This window comes from Microcebus murinus, chromosome 2 (genome assembly GCF_040939455.1).
Source record: "Microcebus murinus isolate Inina chromosome 2, M.murinus_Inina_mat1.0, whole genome shotgun sequence".
NCBI classification, from domain to species: domain Eukaryota; kingdom Metazoa; phylum Chordata; class Mammalia; order Primates; family Cheirogaleidae; genus Microcebus; species Microcebus murinus.
The window spans coordinates 111,915,531-111,932,918 of record NC_134105.1 but is presented as its reverse complement, the minus strand read 5'-3'; positions in this window follow the sequence as shown (position 1 = coordinate 111,932,918).

Below are 17,388 nucleotides of genomic sequence, written 5' to 3'. Positions count from 1 at the left end.
GATAATTTCTACCTGCTTGTATTGCTATCCATTGTACTTGCCTGCAGTGAGGCTGACCTACAGTTTCTGTCAACTCACATAGGACATAACACATATTTAATTTAATCCCTTTGTTTCATGTGCATAAATGAAAAAAAAGATCAGAGAAATAGAATGATTCATTAAAAATCACAGCAGCTTTGTGAAAGAGTTGACATTGTTTGCCCTCCCTCCCTCCTCTCAATGCACAAAGGATTGGAGGAGGATTTGATAAACAAAAGGAAATTGTTAGTCTCAGGTCCAGGACTTTCCAGAGGCAATAGGAACTTCACGTGGTATGATGGTTCCAAGACGAGAAGGACAAGTAATAGATGAAGCCTACCTGGAGGTCCAGCATTCTGGGGCTATTCCTTATCTGCTTAAGGTTTATCCCCGATAAATTTCCAAAAATAGCATTTTCAGGTATGAAAAGCAAAGGATTTCCATCCGAAGTTCTGATCCAAAGTTTAGTTTAGCAGCCGTGTGAACTTGGGCATGTCAGTTAAGCTCTCTGAGCCATGTTTTACTTTCCTTATCTCAAAACCCGGAAATGCTTTCCAACCTGTTGATGAGAGCAAGGCAAAAGAGGCAATACAGGTGACCTCCAGAAGATGGGCCAGGAGTTCCCAGGAGGTCAGTTTCCAGGCAGGAACACAAGCAGCTCTGGCGACTGCTCTCCTCCCTCCCTCGTGGTTGAGTAGCTCCATCTTGCTGGGTGCACATCACCTGGCTTTCTTGGGGGAGGAGCCCTCAGAAATGCTTTTTCCCTGAAGCATCTTACTAAGGTCTGGGTATGGAGAGAATGCATCTTGAAGTGGACAAGACTGCTGTGTTCTCCATTCTGTTTGTGTCTGCCAATGGGTGGATTGATTTTATCTTGTTATTAGGCATCTTAGAGAAGCATTATATGCCTGTGTTCTGCAGTGGTGAGCAATAGAAAATGTGTAACTAGAGATGGCTTCAAATTCATGATGGGATCATTTTCCATTCAGGACTCCCTTTCTGAGTAAGTCAAGAAAGATTTCCATTCCTTGCTTCACTCACTCACTCACTAACTCACTAATTCATTAATTCAAGCAATTTTTAATGCCTACTATATTGCAGAAACTGGTGCCAGTTTGTGGGCATCCAAAACAAAAGTATGGTCCATTTTCTACTCTTAAAGAGCACCACAAAGTGGCAATAGAGAGCAGGTAAGAGCACGGGTTCTGGGTTCAAGTCCTTCTGCAACTCATACTGTTGGTGATGTTAGACAAGTAACAAGACCACTTTGTCTCCAGTTTTCTGATCTGCAAAATGAGGACAGCAGTAAACTCTACCTGTGGAGCGGTTGTGAGGGTTAAATAAGTTAACATTTGCAAAATTCTTAAAATAGTGCATTGCACCTAGGAAGTGTTTTAGAAGTTTTAAATAAGTGAATAAATTACTATATAATAAATTAGACGAGAAGACTTACAAGCAGACGAGAAAGTCATGGGCAATGTTCGGACTTTCAGCTTCTTTCACTTTCTTTATCTCTCCCTGTCCAGCTGTTTACCTCACCTCAAATATCCTTCCCCTGGGGAAATACCTTTTAACATAATGATTTCTCTACCCATGCTATTAAAGCTATCAATATTAGCAAGTTCCGAAATTTGTTGTCTTGCTGCTTCTCCACTCTGAATACATTATGTTTGCTTTGCTTGAATGCAAGGCATGAAGAGGGATAAGTGGCATGAAGCTTGGGTTTGTTTGTGCAGAGTGAAAATAATAGAAAAGGAGTGAGCAAGGGAAGCACATGAAATTTTCAGGCATTTACAGAGTGTACTGAAGTGTAACCTTGGGGAAAGAGGAAGTAGAAGGACACATGTGCATCCCTTTTGGGGCTGCATAGGTTCTGTGATCAGGACTACCTTGTAGCACAACCTTATGGACCGTGATGGGAGTGCTACTCCCTGAAGGTGTGTAAACTGTGGCTTGCTGTGTATTGAACTCATGTTAAATGGGCTTCTTGCTGGGGGTAAAGTTAGCTCAGATGCCTTTATAGCTACAATGGTGGATTACAATTATAATATGATGTAGCAAAATGTTAAGATAGAAAAAAAAGTGAGATGTTGTAGGAATACAATGGAGAAAGAAAATAACTTGTTCTGGATAAATTTGGAAATGCTTCCAAAGGAGGTGGCAATTCACCTCCGAAATCAGGTCAAGCTTTCATGAGACAGTATTCATCAACCCCTTGTTCTTTGCCCAGAGCTGTGTCAGGCATTGCCAAAGAAGGAGGGACTCATGGGCATGTTGTGGAAACTATATTTCATCATTTCATTATAGTCATTAGTCTATAACAAAGATAGTCCGTGATTGGGGAAGACATAATTCCCTTGCAAGAGGTGCTTCATCAGTTCTGTGCGAGTTCAAAAGGTACAACAGGACCAACATGAGATTATAGGGAAAAACCCCCCACAAACACAACAAGTAAGATGTGCAACGTTTGGGAGACGCTTGAAGCTCTGACTCAAGGGGGGAGAAGGGACATGGGCAATATACATAATCTTAACACTTGTACCCCCATAATATGCTAAAATAAAAATAAATAAATTAGAAAAAGAAAAAAAATTGCAGATAAAAAAAAAAAAAAACCTGCTCAGTGTAATGAAGAGCTTTTGAGTAGTCAGAAGCTATTCAAATATGGAATGGCCAGCCCATGGAGGAGTGAGCCCTGTCACTGTGTTTCAATGGAGGCAGGGAGCTTGTGGGGGGATTTTTGTTTATTGGGATAATGCTAACTATCAAAAAATGTAAATCTCTACTGTCAATACCTTCATACAAGTTAAGATTATTTCTTGTTCATGTAGTGTGCAAGTGAGCATTCCTGCAGTTCACGTAGTTAGCAGTGTGAGTATTCCTGTTGGCAGACGACTTTCTTCCTTGCGGTGATTCAGGGCACCAGGCTCTTCCTATCTTTGGCTCTACCATCTCCTTGGGCTTCAGTGTCCTCTGAGTCCCTTACCTGTCTTGGCTTAGAAGTGACATATATCACTTACTTCTCTTCACGTTCTATTGGTGATAATTGATCATATGTCCCTATCTAGATATAGGAGAGACTGGCAAATGTGGTTCCTGGCTGGGAAACCACATCAGGTTATAAATCTATGATATGGAGAGAAAGCTCCCGTGTTGAATGGACAATTGGCCACCACTGCCACAGGTTGACACCTCAGCTGAGAGATTTCATTAGATCACCTTTAAGATCCCTAGGAACTTTGAATTCTTTCATTCTATTAGGTCTTCAATTCTATTTTGGACAAGTCACTTATCCTCTTTGAGCCTCAAGTGGTTCATCTATAAAATGAGATGAACAATTCTGCTTCAATTTACAATGACTAAGGGTCATTGTGAGATTCAGATGATATAATATGTGTGAAGGTGTTCTTTAAATTTAAAAGTGCTCTCAATATATGATGCATTATTTTCAGATATTTGATCCAAACTTAGCTCTGACTTGGGCCTGGAGTTGAGCTTGGATACATTGCATCCTTGTGTTCTTGAAAGAGTATTACATCCTCTGATACAGGAAAATACTGCATGGCTTAGGTTTCTATAGTTTTGTTTTTATCTTGAATGATATTAAAGTATTTTTTACTACAAAAACGTTACACAAACAGTATGAAATAGAATCTTTTTGTCTGTCATGTAATTGCATCTATATCTCCAGTATCATATACTTAAACAGGGCACAGAAATATGGATCATCTGTTAGTTTTGAATGACATTTTGAAGTTAAAATAAGAGTGTAGATGGTTGTGAAAATGTGCACGAAGTTTAATGATATACAGATAAAAGATATAACCATTAATACTATTATAGTAGAATGTAAATAGAATGTAAGGGAATGCATTTTCTACTTAATTGAATATTTTGTTTAACTGAGAATCCACCCACAATATTTTAATCTTCAAATCATAAACCTAAAAAGAAACAGAGAAATCACCCACTTCACTCTCTCAGTTAACAGAGCAGAAAACTGAGGCCTGGAGTCATTATCAAAGATTAGAAAGTGAGCTTTCCTGAGCTTTCAGTGGCCTTCTGCTACACAGAGTGATATAACAGATATATTTCTATCTAGAATATCTAAAATTCGATACAGTCTTTCTCAATATACCATAGTACTTACTTGTCAAATCTTTTGAAAATTTTATTGTTACAGAGTAGCTAAAGATATGAAAAACACAGCAGATTGGGAAGAGTGCACATGTCCTTCACAAATCCTAAAAGTTTCCTCTTCTGGTCTTTTTTTTTTTTTTAATGTAAAGTTGTTTTCTATAGTTTGATGTTTTCTACTCTAATTTCTGGTTTACTGAGGGATGCAGCAAGATGAGTTCTGACTAGTTGATATTTTATTGCACCATTAGCAGTTGTGATATTATTAAGCAGAGTGCTCCCCTATAAAAGGGTGGAGTAGCTTATAGCAGAATAAAGAAACTGAAAATAACTAAGCACTGCTGATAAGCACCATAAAGGGGAGAGATAAGCAGATGGTGATAGATGGAGAGACAGGAAGAATTAGAATTTTGTCTGGGACTCTGGAGTTCTCACCCTTCCCCTTTCATTCTATATTTAACTTCAAATGGCAGAACAAGGTCGCTAAGAGTAGGAAGCTGGAGCCCGTCCAATCCACCGGCATCAAAGCCGTGCACTTTGCAAACTCTTCTCCAGGCTGTGCATGTGAGGAGGATGGATGACAACAGGATTCCGGAGACATTACTGTGCCCTGAGCTGAGAGGACAGCCATCAACAAACCTTCACCAGTAGGTCGGGGAAAGCTCTGCAAGGAGACATAAATGTTTATGTAAGTGGTGGAGCGTGGTCACCAGTTACCCACAGTAGCTGTGGGTAAGGAGTACTGATCAGTTTGGATGCCATCACAGTTTCAGGTTAGATGGTTCTGGGGGCTATGATATGATGTGTGTTCACACGTGTGTGCTTGTGTATGTTTGTGCACACACAGATCCACATGAGTGTAGGCATCTAATATAGACAGATAATCACTTTTCCCTCTCTGTGTTATGCACAGTAGGGTGTCTTTATTCTATCCCAAATTTACCACTAAATACTTCTGATCATCCAAAGTATTTTTCTCTGTCCTATCTCCTAAGTTTTACTTATGTTCTTAATAATATTATTACATGATGGCTTTTCCTTTTCGCTATCAAGTTTAGAGTGATTTGTTATGTAGCAACCGAGTCCAAACACTTCTTCTTGAAGGCTTTTCTTATTTAAATTTTGAATACATTTTTTTTTTTTTTTTGAGACAGAGTCTCGCTTTGTTGCCTAGGCTAGAGTGAGTGCCATGGCATCAGCCTAGCTCACAGCAACCTCAAACTCCTGGGCTCAAGCGATCCTTCTGTCTCAGCCTCCCATGTAGCTGGGACTACAGGCATGAGCCACCATGCCTGGCTAATTTTTTCTATATATATTAGTTGGCCAATTAGTTTCTTTCTATTTATAGTAGAGACGGGGTCTCGCTCTTGCTCAGGCTGGTTTCAAACTCCCGACCTCGAGCAATCCGCCCGCCTCGGCCTCCCAGAGAGCTAGGATTACAGGCGTGAGCCACCGCGCCCGGCCAGGTTTTGAATACATTTAACAGTTATTAGCTTCACTACATTGCATTAAACTATCTCTCTGATCTTGAATACATCCTTTCCCATTTCCAGCCTCTTAGTCCACACATTGGGCTACATAATGCCTAGAGAAGAACCAGAAGAGTTTTACACAGCATCTTGGGTTGCTCCTTCATTGCTCTGTGTTTTATACCTTTGCTCTTAAGTTTTATACCTAAGCTGAACATGCACATCAAGCATGATGCTATCACTAGATCCTCAACATAGTTTGCACATATGGATGGTTATAACTCTATCATCTATTCACACAGCAACTGAAGCAATCCTTGAAACCCAAAAACCAGACTCTCAATAGCATCTTGCTCAAAACTCTCTAGTGACCTCCACCACTCTGAGTAAAATCCACATGCTTTTCTATGGCCCAGAAGGCCCTCTGTGATTTGACCCATATCCACGCCTCTTATGTTAACTTCTGCCCCCTTTCCCTTTCATTCAACTCTCTATATATTCACCTTGTTTTCATTTCTTGAGTATATCTAGCTCATTCTCACTTCAGGGCTTGAGCATGTGCTGTTTCCTCTGCCATAATACTCTTTCCCTGGATCTTTGCATGACTCATGCCCCTGCTTCATTCAAGTTTTTGCTTTTTCTCTGCATGCTTTTTCTCCAAGTGGCCTTCTCCTATGATCCTATCTGGAGTTGTCCCTACCACTCACCTCTTTGATACTCTCTCTGTCCTTTGCTTTATTGTTTTTCATAACACTCATTGCTAAGTGAAACTGTTATTTGTGTAACAGGTTGCATAATGAAAGTTTTTCTGTTGTCTTAGATTTATCACAAGGTACAAAGAGAAAAGCAAAGTTAATTGTTTTTTGCTTGTTTTTTTGCTGTTTTTTGTTTTTTGCTGTTTTTTTGATTGTTAATTGCTTGTACATTACAAAGAAAAGTGTGATATCTTCTATGTATAACTATGAGAGGAGGTACCAAAAAATTGTCCAGTGGCCTTTAGTCTTTCATCCATATCAAGGGTTTGTAAGCAGAGGTGAGATGATGGATGAGAGGAAGAGTAGAGAACTGGTATCTCTACTGTAGAGAGAGTAGAGAGTTGCCAATGACTCCACTGTTCACTGGCTACCTCTCCTTGAGGGGAGGGAAACTTCCTCTTTAACACAAGCCAAGTAAATGGTTTCTAAGAAAACTGCTCAGCAAATGTGACCTGTGTCTCTGGATTTTGGTGCAGGTGGAAGGTTTCTGGATACAGGGATTGATTCCTGTCTGTAGAAACCCAAAGGTGGAGGCATCTGGAGTCTCTCTGAAGACAGAGTGACTAGGAAAGGGCACAGTGAGAGCAAGCCTCATTCACTGATGGTAGGACATAGATGTTCATGTTTTTCAGAGGACCAGGTAGACCTGAACAATGTACCCAGCCTTTAATTGCCTTGAAGAGGACCTCACAGGAGAGAATTTCCCCGCCAGTGGAAGGTACCCAGCAGAATGACTGGTGGTGGCATGCTGACTGTCACGGCAGGGCTGTAGGTTGGGAGGGTGGGGTCATAAGGGACTTGATTGGGAGTCAAGACTCTTGCCAAGAATTGCGTCTCAGAGAGGTCTCCAGTGAGCAGAGATCGCCAAAGTACCCACAAAATTCCCCATAAAAGAAAGGGCCAGATTACAGTCCTACCAAATTAAGACCTCTTGTGCCTCTTAACTGTCCTCCCTCTTCTCCCTCCTCCCTATCCCCCAACTCCGGAGGAATCAGAGGCAACAGAATGAAAAGTGAAGAAGACTAAAGAAACAGAGAGAAATCCAACCATATTTTCTATCCCTTTCCTGTTGCAGCTTTCTTAGCCCAAGCTGGGAGTTAAGCTAAAACCTAAAAATTGATAAGACAGTGATATTTTGATATTAAATTGGATTGGAATTTAAAATTCTTTAAAACATCATGGTTCAATAATACCTGATAATGATGAAAAAAGCTATGCTAGGTGCCCTACATTTCATCCAGAGGCCAGGAAGGAAGCTTCAGCAGAGCCTATTAAGAAAAGTTTAGTAATGATGCAAAAAACAATTTGCTTCACACCTCACTGAATCTAGGTGGTTAAGTAAACTGGTCACACACACACATGCATCCACATTTATTTATTATGCATTTTCTGTCTTTACACCAGAAGGTTAACTCCATGAAGGCAAGGCCCATGTCTACCTTTGTTTGCTGTTGTATATCCATGTTTAGAAAAATGTTGATATTCAATATTTTTTTTCTTGAAAAATGAATTCTAGCAGAGTTGTAATCAACTATTTTTTATCTATATATTATACTTCCTTACTATAGAGCTATTGTGACTCACGACCTCCCATAGGACACATATCCATATGGAGTCATTCCAGTGAGTTGGCTAGAGAGGAAAAGTGAGGTAGAGTTTTGGTGCAAACTCACCATTAGCTGTATGTCTGGTAGGTCATTCGACTGTTCTGTGCCTCACTTTCCTTATCTGTCAAATAAGAATTCCATCACTTATCTTATAAGGTCATGATGAGGATTACATTCACAATGTAGAATTAGTTCCTAGTTCCTTGTGTCTGCTAACTGTTCCTTCTTCTCCGCTTCTCTCTTGCAGAAAGAATAATGCCTCGTCCAGCTTTGCCAAGGTTTTTCTGGTAGACAGAGCCATCGGACTTTTGAATTCAGAAGGGTGACTGTGATTTGCGGCAGGAGCAGTGTTTACTCTGGGAGTTCTCTGGCCTCAAAGGTGATGGATGGGCACCTCTCAGGCATAGTTTCTTGATCAATAAGCCATAAAGTCTCAAATTATTTTGTTAGATCCATTGATCAAATCCATCAAATTTGTCCCAACTCTTTACTGTTAAAGCAAGGGTAGCGATGTTCAGTTTCTCCCTCTTTGCTACATTCTTCCTTCCGTTTGGCTTTAGGATACTATGCAGCAGGGTGGGAAACGCTAGAAGTGGAGACGGAAAGTTACTCCTTCCATATGTCGATGGAAAGATGCTTATTTTTGTTATCTGTTTCAGAATGAAACAATGTGGATTCACTCTTTGTTCTTTTAAGAGGTTCCTCAGTATACTGGATTTGAAGCACCTCTGACTTTCTTATACACATCTACCTATCCATCCATCCATTCATTCATTCATGTAATTATTTAGTAAACATTTAATATGTGCCAAGTACCATGGGTGGGTTATATTTACATGGCTGTTTTTCTATAAGGGCTACATAGGTTCAGATTCCCAGAAAGTGACAAGATTTGCCAGGTACACGACACATGGAATTTGTTTAATTTTTATTGTTGGATGGGTGAATTGAATTGTTTCCGGAGTAATTTGCTAGGTGGAACATTTATTCACTAATTTAACAAACATTTATTTAACAGTTTCCAGTGCAAATAATGATGCCTAATTTGCTGGCATGAGGATGAAAACATATAGAGTCCCTAGTAAATTCTTAATAACTGGGAAATACCATTATCATTATCGTTTCCCAATAGATTTGAGCTATGGCAAAGAGTGATACTTCCTATTTATTTTTTGGTTTATTTTAGAACATCCTGTTGCTGAGACTCTCTGGCTCCTATACAATAAATGAAATGATTCATTTGAGCATAGTTCTTAGTATCTTACTTGACTTCTCTCTTTGCCCTTTCCCACAACGTATACAGGTATATAACTCAAGAAGGATGCCACCACCATAGAATTATCCAACCCTCAGGGATTCTAGAAAGGAAAGGTATAATCAAGTCTCATCTTAGCGAGTAAAATATACTCATCCTTGGAAATAAAGACATTTAGCTGCCTATATAAGGCAAGCTGCCTCAGGTAGCTAAATGATGTTTTTTTCCAATGAGAATTTTATTCACTCTCCTTAAAAGTAAGCACACTATTTAGTAATTAGTTTATTTGTGTTGTTTACAGAGTAGTTTTTCCCAGAAAACTTGCAACAAAAAACTTAAAAATTGTCCGTACTTTTAAATATATTGTATTAAAACTAAAGAAAATCTGAAATTTCTTTTTTTCTTTTTCCTCCATTATTTTCTTATTCCTTCTCTGTTCATTTCAGTTCACCTAACAATTGATTTTCAGAAGCCCTCTGTATACATACTACTGTGGTTTCTACATCTTCTCTAGGGTTGTGTTTATGATCTTCCTCTTACATGGAATAAATTCCCTACATTCCCTACCCTCCAAACCTTCTACCATGACTCAGTTCCAGTCAAGGGGTCTTTTCCATGCACTTCCATCTTCTCTGGTGCTTACTCTCATCACTTTGTATTGTAAGAACATAAATACGTTAAACTATGTTACTTAAGGGCGGGGCACTGACTTATAATCCTGGTGCCCAGTACAGTGTATGACATATGGTAGTTACTCATCAAATATCTGTCAAATGAATGCATGATTGAATAAATGAATGAGAGGCTTATGGTGTGCTTGTGTGTTATGAAAGGAAGTAAGATATAAGGTAATTGACTCCATACTTTGGGAAACGAGGTACTTAAATTTTAGTTGCGGAAAAAAGAAAACCACACATAGGGATATTAGCAATATTTTATTCCAAGACATGGCATATTTCAAATGTAAAATTAGAGGTAAATAAACCAAGTGCTCTTTGTTCACAAAAGGGAGAGTCTGTGTCAGTTGAGCTGATGACTGGCTTCACAGAAGAGGTAGCATGTAAGATGAGTCTTAAAGGATGAGTCAGAGTTAAATATAATCGTGGAAATCCAATAATTGGCACTGAAGGTAATGAATTACATACATTTGAGTCATCCCGTTCTAATTTCACTAAAATTATATCCCAAGCTGGAAAATTATGAGGTATTGCTAATGAAAGCACAATGGATACAAATAAGGCACATCAAGTAACATTTAAGTTATGTCAAATACTTTTACATTTAATAGATACTATTAGAGTTATCATAAATATTAATTTAAAAAAATGGTGTCTACAGACACATAGCTCTTTAATTATGTAAAGCTTGTTTGGAACAAAACTCCCCAATCCCCATTTTTTGTTACTTTTTCTTACACGGTTCAATGTAGAAACAAAACTTTCCATACATATATATGCTTTGTTTCACAATTTCATAAATTGCATGAAGGTTTGTGGGTTTTGGAGATTTACAGAGGCAAAAAGGGACCAAGGCTGCAAGCCCATGACAAGTAAGCAGCAGATAAGTGAAGGAATAAGTTGCTGAGGAAAGACATCATTACGGGGTCAGAAATTGCAGACCTATTGTTAAATGAGGCATGGGACACCACTGTTGCCAAAGTTTTAAGTTAATTGCTGGCACTTGTCCGTGTGTATTTGATCAGACACGAGAGGGAGAAATTCTTCTTGCCCTTCATAAACTGTCAACAATCCAAATAAAATATGTGTTGAGAGCAAATGCAAACCTTTTTCATAGTTAGAAAAGGACATGATGCAATGATTTAGGCACCTGAAAAACATAGCTCTTTCCCCATTGTGCTTATTTTTTATGTTAAAATAATGCACTGATTGTGTACTTGAAAGGATACATTTGGATGGTCTTTATAAGATTTTCTTCAACTTGACAGTAGAGCAATATAGAGCCATCTCTGAATTGCTCATCTGTGGATTTTCTCATTTGTGAGTTATCTGTGACACATTTTCCAACTCTGATGGCCTAGGAACCCATCCTAGGACTGTTCCTCCCTGCTCAGAACATGAAATCATTTGAATATGAACCCAAACAAATGCAAGGCTGCAGGTCAATCTGTTGCAGAAATAAAAAATACTATCATGTGGCACATTTTCAAAGCCCTCTAGCAGAATGAATGGATTCCTTTATATTCCTGCAGCAATTTTTACCAACTTCTATTATAACATTTATCACATTTTATTACAGCTTTTCATTTGGTTGCCTGACCCCTTAGGTCTGTGAGAGCCAACAGTAAAGGGAGGCTTTAAATTCATTTTTCTTTCCTTAGCTCTAAATTCTATATTTGGTATTCAGTAATGTTAATTATATTTCATGTTAATTAATTGTACAAATGAATGAATAAATACTGTTTTAGATGTATGGCTTCTATTAGGATATGGAGAATTGCTTATAAACAACTGACCTTTCATAGCATTTAAAGCTGTAAATACTTTTAGAATCATCCTGTGCAATGTGTTTTTAAGCTTTGCTTTTCTTCTTTAAGCAAAAGAATTCTGATTTCAATAAAATATTACTTTGAACTTTGTAAAGTATGAAGCAGAGCGGTGTAAAACTGATGTAGGTGAAAAGAAGATTCATAGCCCAGCATCCCACCCCTCGATTACAGCCCTGGCCAGACCAGAGCCCTTTCCTCAGAACCCACATCTTGGTGGAAAGCAGTATGCCAGTATAACCTCATAATTTTATCAGTGAAGCCCAGAAGCTTATTGGAGTTCCCCCAGGTTATTCCTCAAGTCAAGACTGGAACCCAGGTCACCTGAATGAACAATACTTTTTTCAACCATACCGTGTTTTTACCACATTGCTATTTCTGAGGTTGTTTCATATCTCCCCCTCAACAAGTCGAAGGAAAGGTAGCGGATTGTAACATCAATTAGCTTAAAAGGAGCAGACCCATGTGACTAAACTTCTGCCATCTGAAGTACTCTCTTGGGGTTGCTTCTAGCATGCCATCACCTGAGTGGGATACCTTGCGGTGTGGCTGAGAGCTGATAGCATAGGATGCTTCACAAGACCCAGACATGGTTTCCTAACCTGAATATGCATTAATTCTCCCAGGGGCAAGAGTGGTTCAACCAACTCTTGACTATGTGGTCAAGGGAAATTGATGCAAGAGAAATAATAGAAATCTATAGAGAATTCAAAACCTCACACCAACTTGGCATCTCTAGTTTCTTTCTTCTCTTCCAGACTTCTGTCTGGGTCTGGCCAAAGTGACATTATCTTACCTGATGGAGAAACAAACAGCTAATTAATTATTAGAATGGTGATGGTACTGTTGAGATGATAATGCTGACAAGTTGAAACGCGTATTTAAGTTTACAGAGAGCACTGAAAAGCTCTATTTCATGGTATCCTTAAAATAACACGAATAAAGAGAGCAAGCATATATTAAAAAAAGGATGAAACTGAAGATGAAGACTAAAATGACTTATCCTAGGTGACACAATGAATGGGGACAATGGGCATGAAAGTCAGTACTTTTTCCTCTACGCAATACCACCATGACATGGCAGCATAGTAGCTACAAGAACAGCTAAAGGTTTCCAAGCAATCCTCATATTGTTTCTGCAAAAGTGGTTTTTTTAATCCTTTCTGTCTTCTTTCCATTCTCTCTACCCTGTCTTCCTCATTTTATCAGTAAGAATTCAATCAAGAAAGCTAAACTAATGCGAATGTAATGGAAGAGGAACTTTTCCACAGGAATGAGTCCTTATACAAATGTGGGAGAAACTGGGGACATAAAAGTCCAGTGAGGGGAACAGGTGATCAGAGGAAGATTGGTAACCAGCCCTAGGACCGCTGCACAAGTCAGAGCTTGCAGGGAAACCCGAAGCTAGGCATACTTGGGACCCCCAATAGGACCCCGAATCTTGCTCCTGATGCTAATGTGCCGATGGCTCAATCGTCAGCTGAATACAAATTGTACGATGTTGTCTAATGATGGTTAACACTAGAACAATCCCTGTCTTGAGTAAAATCATGACTTGGACAGTTTATCTCTGGTGTCTCCTTCATTAACAGTGTCATATGTCTCTACTTTTATTATTTTTGTTTTAAGGAAACTTCTGAAAACGGTGCATCATGTTTCACCTTATTTGTTATTATTTTGGTTTGATTAATGGAGGCCAGATGTGATAGACCCTGGTTTGGTGTTCCTCATTTCTATTCTTTTCCTCTCCTCTTTAGTTTCACTGCTTGGGCCTTAAGTGCTCTGAGCTTTACTTTCCTCATCTATCAAATGGGGATAATGCATCATTCGGGCTGTCCCAAAGCCAGAATGAGGCTGCTTATGGAAAGCTCCCAGTTCAAGGCCTTGAGCATAAGAGCACCTGGTAATGTTCATTTCTTCCCCTCCACTTCCTCTTCACTCTTGGAACTTTGTTTCTTCTTTCTTGTCCTGATGCTATTTTGATTCCAACTCTTTGGGCTCCTTTTCTCAAACCTCCTTTTCTCTCTTTTTTCCTTTTATTATTATCTTATTTCTTCTCTTTCTTTTCCCTGTGCTTCATATTTTCTTTATTTATAATCTTTCCTCCATTCTCTCCTCCATGTCTTCTCTACTGTATTAGTCAGGATTCTTATACAATCAAGGAAGCTGAACCGCTGTGAGTATAGGGGAAGAGAGGATTTGCCATAGAAATTAGTTTTTATACAAATGTAGGAGGAAGTGGTAAAGAAAAAGGCCCAAAGAAGGAAGTAAAAGATCAGAGAGAAGTCACTAACTAGCTCCAGCACAGCTGAGAGCAAGTCAGAGCTTGTAGGAAAATCTGAAGCTGGGCACATCTAGGTGCCCCAGTAAAACCTCATAAAGGGCTGGCATAGAATCTGTAAAACGTTGGTTTTTATTCGCTGTGTGAGTTCATAACAAAGTATCTTGTGAGATTAAAGTGGGTGTTGGCTGCAAGAACAAACATCAGGAAAGAAGAGCTGGACATTGAATGGGGAAGAATGAGGAAAAATTCAAACCCTGCATCTACCTCTCACCACCTCTAACCAGTGAACACGTCTAGAAAGTACTGACTGCTGCTTAACGTCTACCTCCCAAACTCACGCAGCTTCATCTTTGGCCAACTCCAGCTGAAAACCGTGGAGGGAAGAGGCTGTCGAAATATGTGGTTTCCAATGTACGCAAACTGGCACACTCCTGCACCTTGACACTTTATTGATCGCACAACTTGTGAGACTGAAAGATGTGCCTCCTGTACAGAATAAACCACTAAAACCTCAAAACTTCTAGAAAAAAAAATATAGCAGTATGTGTTTACAAAATTGGAGTAGGCAAATATTTTTTTAGACAAGACACAGAAAGCAATAACCATAGAGGCAAAACTGAAAAATTAGAAATCATTAACATTTCTCACCAGAAAACACTACACAAATAGTTGAATAAATACAATTCATTACAATACATTACAAATGAACAAGTCAATAGAGAAGCAACAGACTGGGAGAAAATATTCTCGGAACATGTATCTATGACAGAGGACTTTATTCAGAAAATATAAAGAATGTCTGCAAAACAATTAAGAAAAGACAAACAACTCAATTGGAAAATGACCAAAAGATACAAACAGACACTCCACAAAAGAAGATATGTAAGTGACTAATAAACACATAAAAAATACTCACATTTTTAGTCATTGGGGAAATACAAATTAAAACCACAATGAGATATCGTTATACACCACCAAAAAGGTTAAAATTGCAAAGACTAACAAAATCAACTGCAGCAAAAGACTATGGCAAGTACAGAGAACAACTGAAATTCGAATGCACTATTGTTGGAATGTAAAATAGTGCAACTACTTTGGAAATCAGGTTGAAAGCTGTGTATGATGTTAAACATGAGCCTACCTGGTGACCCAGAAATTTTATTTCTGGATAGTTAGCAAAATAAATGAAAGTGCAGATCTGCAAAAAGACTTATATAAAAATGATTAGAGTAGCTTTACTTATAATAGTCCCAAACTGGAAGCAATCTCATCATTCATCAATGGGAGAATGGATATTATGGTATATTTACCCAATGAAGTACTACTCAGTAACAACTGGTACAGACTATTGATACACCAACATGGATGACACTCAAAAGTGTTGTGATCAATAGATATTAAAAGCTAGATATTAAAAAGTGCATACTGAATGATTCCATTTATACACAAGTCTAAAATAGGTAAAAAACAATCTATTGTAAAAGAAATTTGAAGGGTGATTGCTTGTAGGTGCAGAGGGTTCATGGGCATTGACCAGGAAAGAATAAGAGAAAACTTATTGTGATGTTGGAAAGTTCTTATTTGGATAGGCTACAGGTGACTTTGAATTTGTGCATTTATGAAAAATCATTGAACTGTAAAACTTTTGAGTCATATGTTTTACTATGTATGCATTATGCCTTAATATAGGTATTTCAAAATATTAATAATAATAATGTTAAAAGAAAAGCTTCAGACAAATTAAATTTAGCAGAGTTTATTTGAGCAACGCCCTGAACCAGGAGAGGTTCAGAGAGCTCCACTCAGCAACATGGGCAAGCAGTATTTACATACAGCAAAAGGAAGTGACAGAGAAAAACAGCTTAATTGGGTATAGCTTGACAATTTCCTTCTATAGACATGGTCTGATCAGTTGGCAGTCTTTAATTGGCTGGAACTCAGCCATTTATTACACTTTTTTTTTATTTCGGCATATTATGGGGGTACAGATTTTAAGGTTTCAATAAATGCCCATTTCCCCCCCTCCCCCCAAAAGTCTGAGTCTCCATCATGACCATCCCCCAGATGGTGCACATCTCACTCATTATGTATGTATATACCCGCCCCCCTCCCCCCTCCCACCTGCCCAATACCCTATTACTGTAGTACCTATGTGTCCACTACTTAGGTGCTACTCAGTTAATACCAGTTTGCTGGAGAATATATCTGGTGCTTGTTTTTCCATTCTTGGGATACTTCACTTAGTAGTATGGGTTCCAGCTCTAACCAGGAAAATATAAGATGTGCGATGTCACCATTGTTTCTTAGAGCTGAATAGTACTCCATGGTGTACATATACCACATTTTATTAATCCATTCTTGGATTGATGGGCACTTGGGCTGTTTCCACAGCCTTGCAATTATGAATTGTGCTGCTATAAACATACAAGAATACACTTTTAAGTTAGGTTGCAGTTTGTTTACATATTATATTAGATTGTAGTTTGCTACCTATGAAAGCAGTGTCAGGCTACATTTAATTTAATTTAACAATAATAAAAAAGAATCTATATTTTGTTTACATATCTGAGTATAATGTAATTAAATTTTTGACCTTCTTATTATTAATATTTACTGTCTTCCACCTTTATGATAAATTTTAAAAACACAGACCCTGACATGAAAACACATAAGTTTAAAACCCAAATTGACCATTTTTTACCTATATAATTGGAAGGAAGTCATTTATATTCAGTTTTCTTAACTATAAGATGTAAATAATAATAACATCTACCTGGTAAGATACCTGTGAGGATTAAATGAAATAATGAGTATAAAGAGTTTATCACAGGAGCCCAGAGCTATACTACCCAATATGGTAGCTTACATGTGGCTATTTAAATTTAAATTAATTAAAATTCGTGATTCAATCATTCAGCCTCAGCGCATTTCAAATGCTCAGTAGCTACTAGTGGCTCATGCCGCAATATATAGATACAGAATATTTCCACCATCACAGAAAATTCTGTTGGGATGCTGCTATCCTAGAGCATAGAAAATGCTGAATAAATAAATGCTAACTGCTATTATTACCACGATTAAGAGAAAACCAATCCTCTTAGAGATTTAGCAATTTATTAAAGAAAGTAGACAGCAAAAAAGTTAGCAAACAATGTAGCCAATCTTTCAAATGGCTGAGCAGACTGTACCGGGGTTGGGGAGCGGCGGAGAGGAGCGTTGGAAAGTATTCTAAGCAGGAAAAACTGTTCATACAAGACAAGAAAGGAAAAGACACTAAAGAGGTCCGAAACCAACAGGCTTCGTGTGAGTGGTGGTTGGGGTGGAATGAAAGGACATGAGGGTAAAGAGGTAGGCAGG